General features: G+C 47.2%; 1 long non-coding RNA gene across 1 annotated transcript; it reads right to left on the bottom strand.

The window, feature by feature from the left end:
- Window positions 1–4,810: 4,810 nt before the first annotated feature.
- On the bottom strand, window positions 4,811–15,286 carry LOC109280276 (uncharacterized). Its single transcript, XR_002086524.2, has 3 exons — window positions 15,186–15,286; window positions 8,690–8,846; window positions 4,811–5,109 (listed from the first exon to the last, which is right to left on the bottom strand). It is a non-coding gene; the product is annotated as an uncharacterized LOC109280276 (long non-coding RNA).
- Window positions 15,287–16,556: the final 1,270 nt, after the last annotated feature.

The raw sequence follows: 16,556 nt of genomic DNA, 5'->3' as shown, positions 1-16,556 counted from the left end.
CTGCGTATCTCACGCGACAATACTGCACTAGCTAACCGCTGCTCACTTTTCTTGGGATGTTAGTGTTTTGGTTGGGTGGTTAGTTCTCTCTCAAGTGCTACGGTCTTGTAATTACACGCTGAACCGCGTTCATTAGCCAGTCACTGATTGTCACCTCCATTCAAGCCATTTTAGCAGGTGCACTTTGCACGTCGTCTAAGGATTAAGATGATGGAACTGATGGCAGAAACTGTCTTTTCATGAATAGCTTAACACTGGTTTCACACGGCCGGAGAAGGCAGGAAAGCAGAGTGGCAACATGTCACCCAGTGGATTTAGCCCCTCTGTCTGTATAAATTATCCTGATCTCTCTCTTTGATAGCCTACAAATACAATCTGTAGCATTATATACATAGGTTAGCCCAGTGGGGACCAACTTTTGGCAGATGTGACAAAACCTAGCCTGGCACTCTCCCCGAGTGCCACTCTGTCCCCTTGGCCTGTCTGATCTGCTGCTCTGCTTTCTGCTCCCAGCACTACCTGCCACTGTGCTGCCTGTCCCCACCCCTGTCTGCTGCATGCCACTGGGGGCACACGTGCCACAGGTTGCCTTCCCCTGCTGTAGCCTAGGAGTGGTTTGAGAACGATTTACTCAATACGGGCTTAGTTTTCATTGACTTGAGAGACTAAGTGGGGGGAGACAGAGACAGAGAGAAGGGAGAGAAAGACCAGGAGCTGGGCATCCGCTTAAATGCTATCTGGATTTGGGTGTAGGTTGTAGCTGTGTTGGTCTAAGGACGCAGGCCGACAAGGTTCTTCGGGTAAATCTAATACATTGGGGTAAGTCTAATAAAAGATATCATATTGCTTTGGGGAATACGGTGAAGTGCGTAAGTCACCTAGTATTGTACCCAGTCCCTTAACGGATCACTTCTCTCTCACGTGCCACAAGGGAGCTCCCGTCTGACTTTGGGGTGCCGAAAACCTCGTAGAAGCCTGACGCCCACAACAGGACAAGGGTATCTCAGCTAGCATACCATGTCTGGACTCTCGCGTGACAACAGGCCGCCCCTTCTGCTGTGTCAACAACAACCGTTTTGCCTCCGTGTTTGTGCAACCGCAAACAAGGAAGAGCGCGGATAGGGTCCGACACCAGCTATTCAACCAATGCTTCTCAACACCATTCTCCCGCTTGTCCTGCTCCAGCCCTGGCTACAGCCCTGTTACCATTTTAAGTGTGATTTAAAAAAAATAAAATAAGGAAACTTAAGGTTTTGACTTCATATATCACACTGAAGATGAACAAAAACAAATACCCCATGTTGATACCAACTCTAGCAGTCTTTCCAGGCTTTTATTAACACTTGCCCTTCATTACGAGTGCACCCTGGAGCAGTGCTGGCTGTACTGATCCCCCACATGCCATTATAGAGAATGCCAAGACTATTATTCACAACTGGCACCTACTTTCAAGGCCTTTGGCACAAGGCAAGTTTTCCACATTCCCTGCAAAATATCTGCGGTAGAAAAACGCTCACAGGTATCCTTGGCATTGAGTGGCCAAAAATGTAACAGTTGAGCTTTAGAGCCAATAGGAACTTCATCTTTATTTTCAGGATAAAAAATCTCTTATTCTCCACATTTGGCCCTCTGAGGGTCCCTATTTAAAGGGGCTGTATTAAAGCTTGACCCATGTGTTTGGGCCTGTCAAAATGCTTTATATCCTCCTAGGAAAAAATGCACTTACTCCCAGTCACCTAACTTCTCTGCACCTCAGTCCCCATCTGCAAAAGCAGGTTGATGCTATTTCCTTTCACCCGACTCTCCTTGTCCAGCCACAGATTCGCCGTGTACACGCGCAGCACTGAGCCCACGGGGCCCTTGCATCGGCCTTTACACAAGTGCAAGAGTAAGAGTAATGACCACACAAGTTGATTTACTCAGGACTTCCTCCTCCATTTCTGTTTTCAGTGCAACCCGCCATTTCTCCCTCTGTGGTCCACACACACACACACACACACACACACACACACCACCCAAGAGACTTCTCAAACACAGGCAGCTATTTTCTAAATGAGCGCAAAACACCACCACAATGCATTTCTTCAGAGCTGAGGACACCCGCGCTCCTGAACGATATCTCTCATCTTCCTCAACAGCTTTTCATCCCTCCCAGGACTAAAAACAGGTGTTTGCCAGATTTCCCCCACGACACGCTTTCTTCAGCTACTCTACAACAAGTCGGGAAATCCTGGCACAGGCAAGGCAGAAACCAGTGACATTGCAATTTGCAAGCAAAGGTGGGGATGTCTGAAGGAAGCTCAGAATTGAATTTGGAGGAAATATTAAACTGCTTTTTCTAGGTGCGGCAAGGGAAGTTGAGGTTGGATATTAGCAAAAAATTCTCCCTAGGAGGGCGGTGAAGCAGTGGGACAGGTTACCCAGAGAGGTGGTGGCGTCTCCATCCTGGGAGGTGTTTCAGATCCAACTGGACAAAGCCATGTCTGGGATGATGTAGTTGGGGCTGGTCCTGCTTGGAGCAGAGGGTCGGACTAGATGTGACCTCCTGAGCTCTCTTCCAGCCCTCCTTGTCTGTGATTCTAGTTAAGATAAGTACCTGTACCGCAGAATAGCAGCCCAATATTTGGACAAATGCTCTGTCAGGAGCTGTCATATTTTCCACTGGGTCTGAGTCTTGGAAAAGCAGAAATAGTGCTTTCCATTTTCAGTGTTTTCTTTCTGGAAACAAATGCCCCTGTAGTACCTGTACCCATGGGATGCAATATTTGAAATCACTTTTAACAAACTCATTAAAAGTGAACTTTACTTCTCTGCGCAGTGGCCATCCAAACACTCGCAATTGCCTTTCTAATATGAAGAAATGTTAGCCAAGAATTCATACGATTCCTTACTTGTCCCCTGCTCCAAGTATCTTGGCAATGTTATCTCATTACAAAAGCAAGCACAGAAGAGATCTTTCGGGGAACGGCTTTGTGGTTCTTAACCACCCGTAACTGGTGTAAAACATCTAACTTACAAATGCACTTTGGCATGTTTTTGGACAAGTCTTATCAATAGCAATAACAAGAAATGGCTTACGAGGGACTTTTTATACAAGCAACAAATGAGGCAAAGCTCGCAGACAGAAAGATTTTTTTTTTCAAAGAAACAAAAAAAATAAGTAAGCATGGTGTTATCATTTACTGGCCCTTCACTTAATTTTGTTTTATTGTTGTTCATGTGTGTCTTGAGAACCGTGAAGAACAGCATATGCTGTTATGATGATGTCCTCTTTCATTTGACTTTTGTTCCCATAACCAAGCACCACCACAATAATCTGATGGCAAAAGTAAACTATTGATAACACTCCAACATTTGTTTTCCTAAATGGCCTCTAGAAATGATGAGTTGCTACATAAGTCCAGGCTGGGGAGGCAATATTCTCATGACATGTTTAGTTTCCAAAACAGTAACTATACTAAGTATGTAGAAATTAATCATTTCTTCACGTGACTGTTATTTATAAACGCAAATAATATGCTTTTCGCATTTTAAAACATCATCTTACGACAGGGCTAGAAAGAAAAATTAATAATTACTTCAGAATTGGAGCAGGAACTACTTTGGAGATGATGGATTGTTTCTGTGAAACGAGGAGGACTGGAGTCCTCTGTTTAACACTGGCGTGCTGCTCTGCCGTAGTCTATCCCCACGTGGACAATCTGCCTTCTGAATGGGGGCCTCCCTTAAAAAACAATAATCAATAACCTGATAGTTTGGGGCTGCATACAGGGCACTTGGCCACTGCTGCACGACTGGAAAGAATAAAAGAGCTGCTCAGCCTCTGCCTTCTAGTTCAGTATCACCTCCGCCAATGGCGCTCAGCAGGAGGTTCAAAAAGGAGTATGCCACCACGATAACCTGAAAAACAGGTTATCATGGGAAATGACTGCTGTTGCGACAATTCAAAAGCAAAGCAGCAGTGTAAAGCACTTGATTTCCCTCTCCTTTCCTATTAATATATGGATGGCTGCAGTGAGCATGCAAAGCTTCAGTGCAGCCAAGGGCTGGGGGCAAGAGAAGTGGCTCTAGGTTGCCTATAAGCATCCCTTGACTCTGGGGCTACCAGAGCAAAAATGGCTCCTGATTTACGCACCCTAAGGGTTGCTACATCAATGCCCACATTATTAGTTGAATAGATCTGCCCTTCTGACTAGGGATTGGGCATATGATAATATGCCCCATCTCCAGCCAGCTCCTCCCAAGGGCGAAGGTGGCATACTTAACTACCAGGGGAATATATTGTGGACAGAGCAGGGGCTGAACGTTCGGTCTTGGACCAAATTTGGCTCCCATTAAAGCAGGAACACAAATGTTTCCTGTTCCAACCGGACTAGTTGGCACGTTACATCCTCTGCTCCCACGGATGACTTGAGTGGGTCAGCTCAGGGGTAGCTAAAGGCAGAAGCTGTTTCATTTGGTGGGGAACCGGATTGTAGAACCGATCGAGCTGCTTCTCTCCCTCTCTTCTGGGGATGGGGGAGCTAGTTCCCTGCTGCCACCTGATGCCTGCTCAACGAGCACTGTGACACAAATCAGTGGTCCCAGCCCAGTACCCACAAAACCTGCTGTCTGCAGCACGAAACGTTATCAAAAATCAAATGAATTAGCAGCCCGTGCCAACCAATAAGCCTGCAGGTGCCTGTGAGGTGCAGATTCAATCTCAATAGAGGTGCTTTTTAAGAAAACCAGCATTGACTGAGACCAAGCCAAGCAGAGCCGGGGATTCGGAAACAAGGGAGGAAACATTTTCAAAATACGTCAAGATTTATTCCATTCCTAAAAGAACCAGACAGTTAATCCACCCTTTTGGCAGGTGCAGGATAGTAGGTGATTCTTTGCAGCCTCCTTTATAACTTCTCATTATTTCATCCTCCAGATGGGGACAGCTGTGAAGTGGGTGGTGGGAGCAGAGAGCCGGGCGAGATCCATTTGCCTGAACTTGCCGTGTTACTGGTCTTGTAATAGCACGCTTAAATGGGACTGCTGGAGAGACTTGGGGATGTATCTTATCATTGCCACGTTTCTCTGAGTGGCTCCTTTTGTCCATTCGCTCCAGCAGAACTCCTCCTGTGATGGAGAATCAGATCTAGGGTGAGATTTCAAGTGCCACTCATACCTGGGCATTTTGGGGTGCAAGGTGAAGACTTCTCACTTCGGAGCTGTTAATAAAGCCCAGGTATGGACATGACACTTTTACTGGTATAAGTGATCGGAAACTGCTCTGTACTCAGAACAGAACAGACGTTTGGTGCGCACAGACTGGTTTAAAAGTGGTGGACCCTGGTCTAATATTTGCCCCCCCTTCCCACCAAAGGGTGAACGTGCGTTCTGTTCGCTACCGATCTAAACTGCGCCGCTTACAGAAAACCGCACAACGTAGCTCGATTCCGCCTCGGGCTTTTTGAATGTCTGCACTCAGACACAACAGAGAGCAATCATTCAGCACATACTGAGAGGTCATCATTAGAGCTGTGCCTGGCACGGAGGCTTTGTGTCTCAAAGTATTTGGAGATTTCAGCATTTGACTTTGTTCCCTAGGAATATGGAATTTAATACAAATGTCTAAAAAATGTGAATGAAAAAGGGGACTCTTCCCCACCTCCGCCCCCAGCTGGACACCTAGTTTTCTTTCGAAATCAATGAAAAGGACTGGATCTTTCCAAATTCCAACCAAAAATTATCCCGTTAAAATCTCTCTCACCCCCTCCAGCGCTATCAGAGCACCCACCTCCTAACCCCCTGAAATAGCGCCTCTTTTGCTAGTGACCCTGGCTATTCCTAAAACATTCACCATCCTTCCCAAGGCTCGCTCCCCCCAGGTGCAGTGGTACTACCCACTGCCCACCCTGCTGAAGAAGGGCACTGTCCCATCATTTGCTTGCACTAGACTATCTACACAGGGCCTCTGTTTGGTGGCGTTGCTTCTGCTGGGCGGAAACGAGCAGCTGAGCTTAGCTGCAAAGAAGCCCCAGCAATTCTAGACTTCTAACACCCTGCAGCCAACTCCTCTATTTCTGGAAACATGAAACTCCACACAAGGGATTTTTATTATTATTCCTTTGCATAAGAAAAATTTGGAGATCCTAACCATGACCTCAGAGGTGCGTGTTTATTATCAGCTTAAGTACACTTAAGTACACTTGTCATGGCTTCGGCTTGAAGGGAGACCAAGGGAGGATGAAGAAGAAAAATTATCCAAGACATTTCCTCATTTCAAAATGTCATTGTTTTTTGTTCCTAATTAGAATGTCATTTGCCGTACAGATTCCAAGGCTTCTTTTTTATTTTTTGAATTTGTGGGTTTTGAGCATGATGTCATTTTTCCTGCCTGTGTGACCACAGCAGGTCTTTACTTTGAATGTTTGGAAACAACAGAAAATAACTGTGGAAACCTATATGGAGTGATGCAGGGCCTGAATTAGTGCCATCCCATTCTTAGGCAGTGTGAGACGACACAGCCAGGGCATTTCTGTTAGCTCTGCCTCTTACCAGAAACAAGGGCTTTTGCTTCAAGAATATTAGCTGCCGTTCATAAGGACTGTTTTTCACTTGTGACTTTGAAATACATAAAGATAGCATTGGTTCATGTTTAAAACAAGCAGAGGGCGGTCCCAATTGCGGTAGGGGATCAGGCCCACATTTATATGACAACCCCTCCGTTTCTGTCCAAAAGAGCTCCAGCTTTAGCACTGGATGAGTGACAACAAGGCATGCAGACGAGCTAGGGTAATTAGTCAGACTAGAGGAAACAGTGAAAGCCGTGGTTCTGCAGCAAACCAACTGCACAGGGCAATAGCAGGTCGGCTCTTCTCCGGCGGCCCGTGTGTATATGATGTGGCTCTGATTTCTGGGTTGTTCATGGCGGGGCTTCAGGGTCCCTGAGAAGTTGAGGACTTCTGCCGGCCTTGCAATTAGCAGGCCAGGGGTGTTGTTTGTTCTTTTATTAATGAACAACTTGAGCCTGGTGCGCTCGGTGGTGGTACTTTTGTCGTCTTTATGGGCTGTGACTTCCAGGACTTGTCAAGCCGTCTGTTGCCTTTGGATCTGCTGCACTCGGGTAAAACAGGTGCCTGGGCTTTGCTTTAACTTCCTGGAAGGAGCCTCGTTGACACCAAGCAGAAATCTTTGCAGGACTTAATTTTGCATTTGCACGCATTCCAATAAATATGTGCAATTAATTAAGAGCCTTCAGGCTCACACCTACCTCCTACACCCACATTTTTGGGTACGAGTTTAGGGAGTATCCTGAGAAAGCAGCTCAGAGACCCTCCTTAAACCTCTAGGCCAAGGCTGGCCATACTACAGTGATAAAGGATGACAAGAATCAGCTCTGCTCGGCCTGAAAGGGAGATGCCTCCAAAAATTGCTTCACGGGCCCACCCAGAAAATGCAAAGGCTGGGCCCTGTCTGAGCGCAGAAGTTGGCCTCCTGTCTCTCCTCTCACAAAAAATGCTTGTAAATGTTATGCTTTTGGGTTGTATTTTTCCCTGCATTAAAAACTGAGTGAATTTAGTGCTTATAAAACTAAGGGGCTGATAGCAACTGGCTAGAACCAGATGTTACCGAGATTGGGGCATATTGTACTAGCAGATCGTGCGCACATAACTATGCAGAAGTATGTAGCCGCATTACTTATTCTCAGGACAGAATGATTTCTTATGCAGTATAAAAATATTATGCCTGTGCCTCGGCTTTTTCTTTTTCTTTTTTGCAATATTGACTGACAGTGGTCTCCCACCTCCCCTCTTCCCTATACTCCATAGGGTTTGGCTTATGTTATTTTAATTTGAATCAGTTTAATGCATTTCTCCTTCAACTGGAGCTCGGAGACAAGAGAACTTGCAGGCCTGGCACTACGCAATGTCCCTCGCCCAGCATTGCCAAAAAACTTCACTCCTGATCAGAAAATGGCCCATCTTCCCAGCCAAGTGGCCAAGTCCACAGTGACGCAAGCATAAGTTGCTCAGAAAAGAACAATGATTGCATCAGAGTAGGGGCGTGGGACTGGATGAGCTCTTGAGGCTGCTTCCACACCTAAATGTATTTGATTACAACCCGAATGGGGTTACTAACCACCATTTATGTCGGACAAAAGTCCAGAGACCCCAACAGGACCAGGAACCCCTTGTCCTAGCTTAAATTTGGGACCTCTTTGTGGATGCCCAATGGCAACTTCAGCTCAATAAGGTCACAACTGAATTTAGGAACTGTCTGTCTGCCCCAGACTTCCTTCCTCTCCCAATGCATAGACTTGAAAGCCACGAGGAAACCCTTAGATCAGCTTTGATCTCTTGTATAGCCTAGCTGTTCGGCTTCACTCAGAAACTGCTGCATTAAGCCCAATGATTTGTGTTAGACCAAAGCATTCATCTTCGGGAGATACAGCAATGGCCGTTGCAAAGGTAGGGAATTCATTAGACTCATTAGATAAGTCCAGAAATTGCCTCTCTCATTATTTCTTGGCCATCGCAGCTATGCCTTCACTTTGACGCTACCATTGGGAACCCCAGCAGATGAACTGTGCCCCGTGCTGCAGGGGAAAGCAAAGCACCGCCCTGCTTCCCAAAACCCTGACCAGGGAGGAAATTCCTACCTGACCCCAAATCTACTAAGCTCTATGCATTGTGACATCCTTGTCACCACTTACTCATACTTCATCTTTCTGTTTCATCCAGCTGCTGGGCTCCCATCTGGCATGTAAGCCATGAGGTCTCTAGGTCAACTAAGGTCTTGGTCCTTACCCCTCCATACGGCACCTGGCACCATGAGGTCCCAATCACTGACTGAGCTTCAGAGGCTGGAATCTAAAAACAATTACCGAAAATATGAAGCATTAGTAATGATGACTACTAGGGTGGTAGGCTCTTCTCTGTAATTCTGAGTCACTGAATTTGAGTAGCAAAGCAATGATAAATTAAGACATAAATAGTTTACAAAAGTAACTGCTGACCATCCAAAACATAGCCCTGGAAAATTACTCCTTAAAGCAGGGAAGCCAGAGGATTGCAGACAGATTTGGGAGCACGCTGTTTTCACAGGAAACACTTGGTGGGTGTGTTATAAGCTCAGTTCTTTGGCCCTGTCACCACATTATTTCTGCACTGCTTTTATTTCTCTCTCCCCCTAATACTGGAGCGCTGTCCTATGCTATCGCAGAAGTGCATTTACAGCGAAAATGACAAAAGTGGCCTATTATGTTCTTCAAGGTAGTAAAAAGGCTGCGGTTTGTCACAGTTGTCGAGAGACCAGAACGCTCTGAACTGGCAGACGAGCAATCCCACTTTTCTATCCATATATTTGTGCATGTGCGTGTGTGCACATGCGCGTGCTTATAGAGATGAAATACACGGACAAAGAGCCCTCATGACGTGTTCTCTGAAAAATGGGGCTTCACTTGGGACAAGAAGTCACCACCTTCCCAAGCACTTAGATGTCGGAGTAACTCCATCTCAGAGCCCATTTCCTGGTTTCCCACAATGGTCACCGCCAGCTTTCCCATCGCATCAGGCAGGGCATGAGGAAGGCAAAGGTGAGTCATCTCAAAGGGGATGCTTTCCAAAAGGGAAAACCTCACCCAAGGCTGGGAGAAGAGCTGAAAGGAGGCTTGAGCTGAGATGAGGGAGGTGAATCTCCACAACTGGAAGTCAGGGAAGACAAGGACTTGCTATTTTAATCAACAGCTCTATGGGGAGAGGATGGGCCGGTTGGTCAGCCTCCGCCTATGCTGGGAGGCGGCCATCAGCCCAGCCGATGGGAGACTGGGGGACATTTCTACCGCTCTACAAATCATGGAGCAAGGAGATTTGGAGGGGAGCTCCCTGCCTGCATCTATTCAGGGGCTCAGTCCGGTCTCTGTTGTGTATCGGGTGTATTTTGTCCCCTCCTCCTCAAGCAAAAGGTTTACAAAAAACACTGACATCCATGAGGTTAAGCTACGGTCTCATACGGCCGTGGTACTGGATGCACCAGAACTTCAGTTTCAAAATACACCCCAAAATGGTGAATTCTCTCCCTGTCCCCAACCCCGAACACCCCTTGCACCCAGACAGAGAAGGCAGGCAGGGACTGCATGCATGCGGGGAGAACAAATGAAGACTGTCCTTGGAGTCAGGAAGAGCTTTGGTCAGCAATAAGGCGCAATACTGGTGTATCCATGCATACATGTGAGCAACGACTTGCAAGGAGAGGGGTTCTGTCCTAATGAACTGCATTGGGGCACGCCAAGGCTGCCATTCAAAGGCCAAGGGCTGCTTTAGACTACGATCCAAAAGGTGAGGTGTTAGGTATGCAGCTCTGTACCATTAACGCCTCCCACATCTCTCCGCAGCAATCATGCTTTAGTGCATGCTAAATTGTGCATGTTAAAGCCAAAGTGGTAGCCCACGTCCCAGCCGGTCCTGTTAAGCAATGGGACAATGCATCAACTCTTCCTGGTCTACAGGAGACAGCAGAGTACGGGCTATGACCTATTCGGGGTGCACCTTCGCAGTGTTCAAGGGGTCTCCCTGGGGCCCCAAAGGTGCTCGTTCAAGCCTTGCCCTGGAAAGTGACCCCACTCAAACTAGCTACAAGAGGGCCCCTGGCCTTTTGGGCTAGCCCGATGAGACGTGACTTGCTGGAGTGACTTGGCCACATCGGCCCAACAAGCTGCTGGCAGGGCCAGACACAGGTATGGGCGAACCAGGCGGCCGCTCAGCTCCTGGAAAGAAAATGGTAACTTAATGATAATTATTATTATCATTATCTCTGGCAAAGGGGGCTGACACTAAAAGTTCACCCGGGGCCACCAGGAGTACGGCGCTGGCTGTTGGGGTCAGGGTGGCCTTTGGTCTTCAGATTGGCCCCGTCTAGTGCATTGGTTTTACGACACCATCCTTTAAGAGGGAAAGTCAGTTCTTCAGGGTAGGGACTACGTCTTTTCTGTGTCCGTCCCAACCCAAAATGAACCTCCAAACCACTCTAAGACCTTTGGGTGTTACCATAATATCAATATTTACTCATGAAAAAAGGGAAAATGGTTCTTCTCTAGGGCCGAGGGTTAAGTACAGGCCAAAGGCTTCTTCAGGCAGATATTCCCCTTTGGGGACTTGCCTACGAGGCATCGTCCTCACGAGGTCTCTCTGGTATTGCAAGACGGGTGGTGGAAGATGACTTTTAGCCCACTGGTGTTTTGGGTTGATTCCTGAAATGCCTGAGGGTTTTCCTTGTAAACTCCAGCCGCTGGTTTTCTAAGCGATGCACCAGAAAGCAAGTTGCACAAACTTGATCTTCTGCTCCCTTTGGCATCTCTGTTTTCAGCAGGCCTGGTCTAACGGGGGCCGGACTCAGCCTGCTGTTAAACGGGTGTGTTGACGTGCGTGTGTGTGCGGTTACCAAGTTACCGGTGGAAAAACACAAGAGAACGAAGCTGTGCAGATGTTGTGGGCTGCCCCTTCAGGAAAAACACCCACCATTGTAATTTTAATAAGGCACGATATTTAAGCACTGTTGTTTCACCTGGGCATAAAAAGAATGGCGGGAGAGTCCTGGGTCTTGTAATTTCTGCCTGCCAAAAGAGTCACAATTCCCACCCCTTGTATCCTAAAAGGTCGTGCTGTGAACTCGAAGGAAGGGGCCTGGAATGATATGCAAAGATGTATACCATTTACCAGTTGTGGACAGAAAAGTAAGCTGAACTGCTGTTGAAAGAGGCAGAGTCTCAGGCTGGATGGGAGATTCGGCACGAGCGAACACCACCAACTCATTGGCGGGTTAGCGGGACTGGCTTGGCCAATGCAGGTTCGTAACATCATCAACGACAGGCTTACACGGGTTTGAGTTTTCTCTCCATCCAATTCACTAAGGAGTTGTACGCTAGTTTGGTGGATTTTCTGCACAATTACAGATTATTGCCATGGCAACCGCTGCATCACATGACAACTCTGTTACCTCAGAGACAAGAAACAGCTGCTTAAAGAAACACACATCATTCAGTAATGGGACTTTTTACTGTTGGCCTCGCATTGTTTTAAGAGTCATCATATACTTTTTCACTGGCATATTTTCCATTATCTTGGTGACTTTTTTAAACAACAGTTTAACAAGATCTACAGAAACTCATTTTCTCTCCCCCCCGCCCCATATTTCCCCCTACAAAGGATATATAGAGTATGTATTTTTAAGAGGAAAAGGGGAACGAAGGTCTATGATTTGGGGGAGAAGTTTCTTTTTTAAACCATCTGCCTTGGGTGTTGCTGTTTTGTCTCAGCACACTGTTGAGGTTAGTATTGAAACAATGGCTCCATTGACTTTAATGCTAATTGTTCACTGGTTACCGTGAAGGCAAAATTTCCTCCTTAGATTGGATTTTGCATCATTAACAAGCTTTAGGGACAGAAGGCCAAATCCATCCCTGGCACGGGGATATTGAGAGCATTCATTATTCCCCAATTAGTTAGCCAACTGGTTGAAACCAAAAGACTTACGCTAGGGATAGGGATCGTTATGTTTTACCAATTTCCTAACCATTCTTGATGAACCCTGATAAGATAAATAGGTCCATTACATTTTTTGCAGGAAAATTTAAATATTGCCTTTTAATTCCCATTCAAATGAATCAGCTTTGTTTCTCCGGTCCAACCCACCTTCACCCCCAGTTCTCGGTGTCAGTGTTTAGGGAGGAAAAAAACCCCCAGAAACCATTTTCTGCTCAAAATAGGTTGGATGGAAAATGTTTGGACAATTATACAGTTACAGTAAATGATACTCGGTCGTTTCTGCTGTTGGGGAAACTGAGGCACACAGGTTCAAGCCCTGTGATGGCATTGGTGTTGGCATGGGTACAAACTGCCTTCCTCATGCCCATCTCAGCAACGGCAGCAGCAGATGGGTCCTACTGAGCCCCCATGGAAAGTCGACCCTCCTTTCGCACCTCCGGCGGCTGCCAACTCAAGGCACGTGACACGACTTGGCCATTTGTTCGGCTTGCTTTTTACCCAGCACATATTAGTGTCGATACCACGGGAAGACGTGGCCTGCGATGCTCACTTTCTGGAGTTTGCCCAGCATGGCTCAATTCCCAAACCACGGGCTGGGTTGGGACTATAATTCAAAAGTTCCTGGCACGGGGTCTCGTGCTCCGGCTGCCAGACCACTCCGTCTCCCAGCTGAGAGATTAATTAATTAAAGGCTCCAGCTGGGAGCTTGTAACTAATCTTTATGGCTAGAATTTCCCAAAGGGTCAGAAAGGAGTGAAGTGCACGAATCCTACTGACTTTAAATGGACACTGGACACCCAACACCCTTTGGCCGCCATCGAGAAATCCCCATCGACGCTAGTAAAACAACACCCCTTCCCTCTTATAAATGTCTTTCCTCCACACTAAAGAGCTGCAGAGGCCCCACAGAGGGCTGAAAAACAACTCTTCAGCAGCAGCAATTCTGCTCCTCTAGGCACTGCCTCCATCACGGGTAATGTTATGGGTGTTCATGACTAGCGGGTCAGATCCTGCACTCAGCTGCCCTGCGCTACCTTAGACGTGGCTCCATTTAACTCACGGGGGTTACATCTGATTTTCACCAGCGTCAACAAGAGCAAGAGTCTGACCTGCAGTTTTCATGCAAATAGCTTTGGTAATGAGGAGTAATGAAGAGAAATACATCAAACACATGACACAAGCCCCCAACTTTCTCTTAAAGCATTTCTGAGTTCCCTTCAGGGGTCAAGGGTTTGTTGTTGTTGGGTTTTTTTTCTCTCTTCTTCTGGATGTTAACTCAAATTCCACCTCCATAGAGGACATTTTTGTTAATGAGGCCACTGCCTTAATGCGGCTTCCCCTAGTTAAATGTTTCTGGTAAATAAAACTCTGTTGCACAGCTTAATTTAGCACCGAGTTTGGTGTGGGGTTTTTTATTATTATTTGACTGCAGGAAGCCCAGCCGCTCGCCCAGGCTATTTTTAAATTCCATGTGAACCTTTTACAATTTTTTTTTTAAGTGTGAAAATGGATGGAGCAAACAATGCTGCTTCTTTTCTTTTCTTTTCTTTTGCACAGCCCTTCTTTTGCACACAGGTCATCAGTGAAAGGAGTTTGCTTGGCTCTCAGCCCAGTCCACGACCCACGAGTCAGTTCTTCAGCAGATACATCTTTCTGGCTGCCCTTAGCCTTTGCTGAGGGTTTTCTGCTCTGTAAGAGTTCACCAAGGGGCATGCTTCCTGCTTCCAGGCTCTCTAGCTGGTGTCTGGACGGGGTGAGCACATCTCACCGGACGGCAACTGAGAGGCGGTGCGGTGCTTTCCTTAGGAGGCAGCTGACCCAGAGTTGAGGGCTGCGCACAAATCAGACTTGGTGGAAAGTATTTGCATGGAGCAAGGACAGAAGTCTTGCGTGGAGGAGGCTGGAGGAAAATCCAGGCAGCACCACTCAGGCTAAGGAAGGAAATGCAATGCTAGTGGGAAAGTTCGTCCGGTCTGATTGTCCTGATGGATGCATTAATCCGACTGTAGCAAGTGAATGGCCTTGGACCCTGGGGTGTTTCTTTGGGAAGCCAAGAAAAGAAGACTGGACCTGCCGGTAGCTGCAGGCCAATCGAGAACATGCAGTCGGGAAGAAATCTGCAAGCCGTATGCACGTCTTCCAGCGCCGATGATGCACTGATGATCTCTGCTCTTCACTACGGCCCCTTGGAAACTCCCTTTATGTATCTTGAGTTAACAGCCAAACCTCGGGGCTCTCAAGAGGAGCTTTATAGACGGGAGCGCACGGCAGCTTGTTTCCACTGTATGTGCCCCATGTTGATTGGCAAGTGCTCCATCACGATGGCCAAACTATATGAACTTGGCTGCAAATAGTAACCACCGCCCCCCAACGAGGGCTTGTGCTGGCAGTGACCCCAAGGTCTCCATACATCATACGCAACTCCGCGCGTCCAAACAGCCTGACAAAAAACATCAGCTCCCGTGCTGCAGGGGAGCTGGGGAAGTGTGTGCATGGGGACGGGGTAAAACATTTAGTTCATGAGCAAAAGTAAAAGCAGAAAGTAAGTCAGCCAGTTGAGATGCCCTGAACTTAAACAGGGCATTAGGCAGAATTAACAGACTAGACCTCCAAGCCATCAGAAATTCCCGGCTGAATAAAAGATTGATTTCAAAGACTCAAAGATACCTCAAGGCCAACGTTTCCAAAGAAGACAGGAGCTGATTGGAGCTGAAACATTCCTCTCATTCAGTGCATTTGAGTGAGCACTTTAAATCTCCAAAGATTGAACTATAAAGAGAAATTAGTTTATTAATAATTCACAGGCTCCGAGAAGAAAAAATGTCAAAAGCATATGCTCACGAACAAAGCTGATTTTATTTTCTCTGTTTAGAGTTGAGCAACATGTAGAAAAGTGGAGGGTGTCAAACTCAAAAATTTAATTCAAGGTGGTTGCTTCCCCTCTCACCCCCCTTTAACCCTTGTAAGCATATATTCCGACTTTGCAAGCACTGAAATTCTTCAAATCCCCAATGGTTTATGCAAAACATTAAATGCACATGATCATCTTCAGCACTTTAATAGCTCAGGACATTTTCATGGCGTGGTTATTATCCAATAGCTCTTAATTGTGGCTTGCACATTCAAAACAACACCTTTACTGGCTAGAATAACAGAGCATTTAGATTCCCATTTCAGCAAGGTATTTAAGCATGCGCTTAAACTTTAAAGAGGTGAGCGGTCTCATTGCTGTCATCCCTGCTGTTCACGTGATAAGTCACATGCTGAGCACCCTTCCTGAATCAGGGAGCTATTGCACAGGGTTTGGCCAATAATTGGGTTAGCACATGGACCCCAGGGGGGTGGTTCCCGGTGCAGCCCAGTGGCAAACTGCCCGTGGATGTGGAAAGAGAGTGGCCCTTTGGCGTGCGCACGGGCTGGGAAGGTGCTAGCAGGGCTCTCCTTGTCAGAGAAATGTCTCTTGGGGAGTTCAGGAAGACACAGACATTTGGGGCAAGTCCCCACCACATCCTGAGCATGCCACAAAGATGCCCAGCATGGTCTTTTGGCGGCGGGGCCACATTCTCCATCTGCTTGCCAACAGCCTTGCTCACTTCCCAAAGGCAGCCAGGACCGAGCGTGCGAGTAATCGGCCCTGTGCTCCGCTTTGTGTTGCTTAGGTTGTCACAGGACCTTGTAGCAGGCTGCACGCTGGCTGCAGGTAGTAAGGCTAATTTCGGGCCTGCTCGGAGGATGGAGCCAGCTGCGAAAGATAAGGGGCTGGCCAAAGGAAGTGAAAAGACTCCCAGGGAGAGGAGTCAGGGGGGCTGAGTTAGAAGAGAGAAGTGGAAGTCAGTAAGATGAGAAAGCAAAAAGAGGAGGGAGGGCAGCTTAACTAGCAGCTGCAATACCAGGGCAGAGATTTTTGGGGTTTGGAAAGAGACCCAGGCCTGCAAAGCTGGAGGCAGTAATACCGGGACGGGGAACTCGCCCCAAAGAAGAGAAGGACGACTTCGGTGCGGGAAGAAAGCAGCAGACAGCCAGAGGCATCTTCTCAGG

The sequence above is a fragment of the Alligator mississippiensis genome, chromosome 9 (genome assembly GCF_030867095.1).
Source record: "Alligator mississippiensis isolate rAllMis1 chromosome 9, rAllMis1, whole genome shotgun sequence".
In the NCBI taxonomy this organism is placed as follows: domain Eukaryota; kingdom Metazoa; phylum Chordata; order Crocodylia; family Alligatoridae; genus Alligator; species Alligator mississippiensis.
Note: the sequence above shows the minus strand (reverse complement) of the source record. Positions and strands in the feature narration are given on the sequence as shown.